Source organism: Budorcas taxicolor, chromosome 9 (genome assembly GCF_023091745.1).
Source record: "Budorcas taxicolor isolate Tak-1 chromosome 9, Takin1.1, whole genome shotgun sequence".
Taxonomy (NCBI): Eukaryota; Metazoa; Chordata; class Mammalia; order Artiodactyla; family Bovidae; genus Budorcas; species Budorcas taxicolor.
This window is the reverse complement of record NC_068918.1, coordinates 7,405,392-7,410,259: the sequence shown is the minus strand read 5'-3', so window position 1 is coordinate 7,410,259 and position 4,868 is coordinate 7,405,392. Positions and strand designations below refer to the sequence as shown.

At 39.3% G+C, this 4,868-nt stretch overlaps 1 pseudogene; it reads left to right on the top strand.

Moving 5' to 3' along the window:
• Positions 1–2,776: 2,776 nt before the first annotated feature.
• LOC128053285 (peptidyl-prolyl cis-trans isomerase A-like) lies at positions 2,777–3,267 on the top strand (annotated as a pseudogene).
• Positions 3,268–4,868: the final 1,601 nt, after the last annotated feature.

The following is a 4,868-nucleotide window of genomic DNA, read 5'->3' as shown; positions in this document are numbered from 1 at the left end:
TCCTTGCATCCCTGGGATAAAGCCCACTTGGTCATGGTGTATGATCTTTTTAATGTGTTGTTGGATTCTGATTGCTAGAATTTTGTTAAGGATTTTTGCATCTATGTTCATCAGTGATATTGGCCTGTAGTTTTCTTCTTTTGTGGCATCTTTGTCAGGTTTTGGTATTAGGGTGATGGTGGCCTCATAGAATGAGTTTGGAAGTTTACCTTCCTCTGCAATTTTCTGGAAGAGTTTGAGAAGGATAGGTGTTAGCTCTTCTCGAAATTTTTGGTAGAATTCAGCTGCAAAGCCGTCTGGACCTGGGCTTTGTTTGCTGGAAGATTTCTGATTAGAGTTTCAATTTCCATGCTTGTGATGAGTCTGTTAAGATTTTCTATTTCTTCCTGATTCAGTTTTGGAAAGTTGTACTTTTCTAAGAATTTGTCCATTTCTTCCACGTTGTCCATTTTATTGGCATATAATTGCTGATAGTAGTCTCATGATCCTTTGTATTTCTGTGTTGTCTGTTGTGATCACTCCATTTTCATTTCTAATTTTATTGATTTGATTTTTCTCCCTTTGTTTCTTGATGAGTCTGGCTAATGGTTTGTCAACTTTATACTTTCAAAGAACCAGCTTTTTGTTTTATGCTACCAATATTATTTCTCTTTTCATTGAAGTATTGTTGCTTTGCAATGTTGTGTTAACTTCAGGTAAGCAGCAAAGTGATTCAGTTTCCACAAATATGTATGCATGTATCTCCTTTTTCAGATAACATGGTTATTTCTGATGTGTGAATTTTGAAGAATGTATACACGTATTAAAGTTAAGGAAAATCTTCTACTCTATAATTAAAGATTAATACAAGTATATGTAATCAAATGAACTATTGATTCACTCTAGTAACAACACTTTACTTAGTGCATTAAGGAACATCTGTAAAGGATAAAATCAGAACACATAAATTGATTTTCCATTTATCCTACACCACTGTGAAGTTTGAGACCATCAGGCAAAAACAACCCAACATTCACCTATCTGACTCAAATCTTCTCTATTACCTTCCATTTCAGTGAGAAAAAAAGAAAGGATAATAATCCTTCCCATCATGCCCTGGAGGCCACCTGGCCTGACCTTCTCTGAGAACTTGCTCTCAAAGAATCTTCCCACTACTTACTTCTCACATCACATCCTCTCAAAGGACTCTTCCCTATAGTTTATAAATACCTACACACACCCTCTTCTTAAACAACAGCCTTTCTGTACTTTTCTCACCTTTTTCTTCAAGTGTAATCTTATCTGCTTCCTTCCTTTTTCTGCCAAACTTTCCAAAAATAAAATACACTCACAAATTCCTATATTCTTCTTTTCATTTACCATAATCCAAAGTAAATTCTCATCTGATGTGCTGAAATTGTTCTCCCATAGCCATCAGTGAGCTCATAGCCATCAAGCCCACTGGCTTCTTCCCAATTTCAACTTCCCCTGCAGCACTTGATTCTGTTAACAGCCTTCTTGTATAAAAACCTCCAGCTGGTTCACTATAGACTCTTCTGCTTCCATTCCCCCTCTCTCTTTGTTGTGGTTACTCTATCTCCTGACACCAACTTCAATATGAACATCTCTTAAGGATTAATCCATGGATTTCTTCTCTTCTCTCAAACTGTTTTCTCCTTTGTCAGTTTGATCCAGGCTCATGACTTGAAATATCAGCTGGATGTTGATAATTCCTTTTTATCTATGTAGAGCTCTTATTTTTCTCTCAAGGTCAGCCCCATATTTTTAACTGAATTAAATACATTTCCTCCTTCGTGGGGACACCATCCTCCTGAGCCTTAAGCTGAAAACATTTTCACACCCTTAACAGCTCACGCTCCCTCGGTTGCCCACATGTAATCAATATTCATTCTGCCTTCATAACAGCTCTAACATCCATTTCATCCTCCACATTCTCACCACCACTAGCTTACTTTAGACTCTTGGGATTTTTCATTTGAAGCACTGGTGAAGTCTCCAAATTGTCTCTATTTTTTCCTCCTTCACATTCTGTTTTATACATCATTCCAGAATCTTCTAATGTCCCTAGAAAGCTTTCAGTGACTGCTTATTACAAAAGGAAATCCAAACCCTTATTCTGATCTTTTATTCTCTCCAATTAACTGATATATACTTAGATGTCACACTTTTTACCAATCTTACAAAATGGCCCCAGCCTTCTTGACTTGGTTTCTGCTTTTGCTTGAACTCAGTGACTTAAGGTTCATTACTAGTAAAGTCACTGTTTGGCCTCAGATTAATGATCAAATAGTTTATCTGTTAAAGAAAATAAATTCATAGTACCATGATACTTGTTAAAGAACAGTGAGGCAGAATTCACTTAGGGGAATGAATGAATGTCCTTAGTATAGGGACAAGGAGTTTTGCATCCTTGTTTTGCATCCAGGGAAGAGAGACTGGACTCAACTCCAAATACAACAGGGAAAAGTGAGGATTAATAGCCAGAAATATAAGGGAGCAGAGTGAGGGTCAGGGAATGGGAAATTACTAAAGGGAAATGTGGGGGTAGGGGAATTCTGGCTAAACTAACCTAGCAGGATTCTTGCTAAAGGCAGGCCAAGGTAATCACACATCACTTGGAGGTGGTAGAGGATGAGGAGCTTAAGTGGATATTGAGAGTGATTTGATATCAAGGGAGGGGCTTCCCTGGTGGTTCAGAGGTAAAGAATCTGCCTGCAGCCTTGCAGACTCCTCCACTCCAGAGCCTCCCACGCTGTCCATGGTCATGATCAACCCCATGGTCAACCCCACCATGTTCTTCAACATCACTGTCAATGGTGAGCCCTTGGGCCTCATCTCCTTCAAGCTATTTGCAGACAAATTTCCAAAAACAGCAAAAAATTTTCCTGCTCTGAGCACTGGAGAGAAAGTATTTGGTTATAGAATTTCCTGCTTTCACAGAATAATTCTGGGATTTATGTGCCAGAGTGGTGACTTCACACCCCATAATGGCACTGGTGGCAAGTCCATCTATGTCAAGAAATCTGATGATAAGAATTTCATCCTGAGGCATACAGGTCCTGGCATCTTGTCCATGGCAAACACTGGCCACAACACAAATGGTTCCCAATTTTTCATCTGCACTTCCAAGACTGAGTGGTTGGATGGCAAGCATGTGGTGTTTGCAAGATGAAAGAGGGCATGAATATTGTGGAATCTGTGGGGTGCTCTGGGTCCAGTAATGGCAAGACCAACAAGAAGATCATTGCTGACTGTGGACAAATCTAATAAATTTGACTTGTGCTTTACTTAACCTGATGTGAAGAACTGACTCATTTGAAAAGACCCTGACGCTGGGAAAGATTGAAGGTGAGAGAAGAAGGGGATGACACAGGATGAGATGGTTGGATGGCATCACCAACTCAATGGATGTGAGTTTGAGTAAACTCAGGGAGTTTGTGATGGACAGGGGCCTGGTGTGCTGCAGTCCATGGGATCACAAAGAGTCGGACATGACTGAGCAATTGAACTGAACCGAACTTACTTAACCACAAGGCCATTCCTTCTGCAGCCCAGGAAAGGACCTTTCACCTCCATCTGCTAGAAATATCCTATAATCTTTATGCTCTCACTTTAGTTTTTTGGGTTTCATATTTTCCTCATCCTCTCTTCAAGTTTAGCTGGATTTCAAAGTTTAATTTATGATTATGAAATAAAAACTAAACAACAACAAAAAAAGAATCTTCCTGAAATTCAGGAGACACAGGTGAGTAGGGCTCAATGCCTAGGTCAGGAAGATCCCCTGGAGGAGACTATGGCAACCTACTCCAGTATTCTTACCTGGGAAATCCCATGGACAGAGGAACCTGGTGGGCTATAGTCCATGAGGTCACAAAGAGCCAGACACAACTGAAGCGACTGAGCATGGCACGGCACATGGATTGCAAAGGTAGGGGATTCTGGCTGCACTGACAGCAGGATTGTTGCTAAAATTAACAAGGCCAAGACAGACATGGAAGCCCAAAGTCAGAGCTTAACCGAGAAGAGCTCAGAAGAGTCGGAGAAAATTTTAGTCCAGGAGACGATCTTTGTAAATCTTAGCTGAGTTCAAATACTAATAACCTCCAAAATGATTCCCATGACTCATTTTCTGAAGAAACATTTTCAATGAAAGATCGCCCATTGGCAGGTTTAATTATTCTTTTCTGCAAGAGAACTGGTTTCTTATCACATAGTCAAGTGCAAAGTTCTGCTCTGTGTCTTTGTCTAGCTGAAAATGTAATAATTCAACCATGTATCAAATTGGAAATGCATCCTTTTCCTAGTTTTCTAATGAAAAAAATTCTTAACTGATACGAAAAAAAAGTGCCATGAGACATACCTTTGCACTTACAATCACCTAATAACAAATCATTCCTTATTTATTCAGTAATAATATTTTATGATTTATTCTATGAATTTAGAGGTAAAAATCATTGATAACTAAAGTCACCGATAATTGATGCAAACTCACTGGAAAAGACCCCTGATGCTGGGAAAGACTGACGGCAGGAAGAGAAGGGGGCAACAGCAGATGAGATAGTTGGATGGCATCATCAACTGAATGGACTTGAGTCTGAGCAAACTCCAGAAGATAGTGAAGGACAGGGAGGGAAGCCTGGCATGCTGCAGTGCATGGAGTTGCAGAGCTGGACACGATGTAGGGACTGAACGACAATAACAATTATAGCAACAATTATTGTTATAATTTTCATGGGCTAGAAAGTCACCAAAAATTTATAAATAACAATTCTCCAGAATATTGGCTAATTCACTCAAGCCACTATCAGATACCATACTAAAATTTAAAACTTTGCAGAGAGCAAATTTGACAAGAAAACAAATCACTC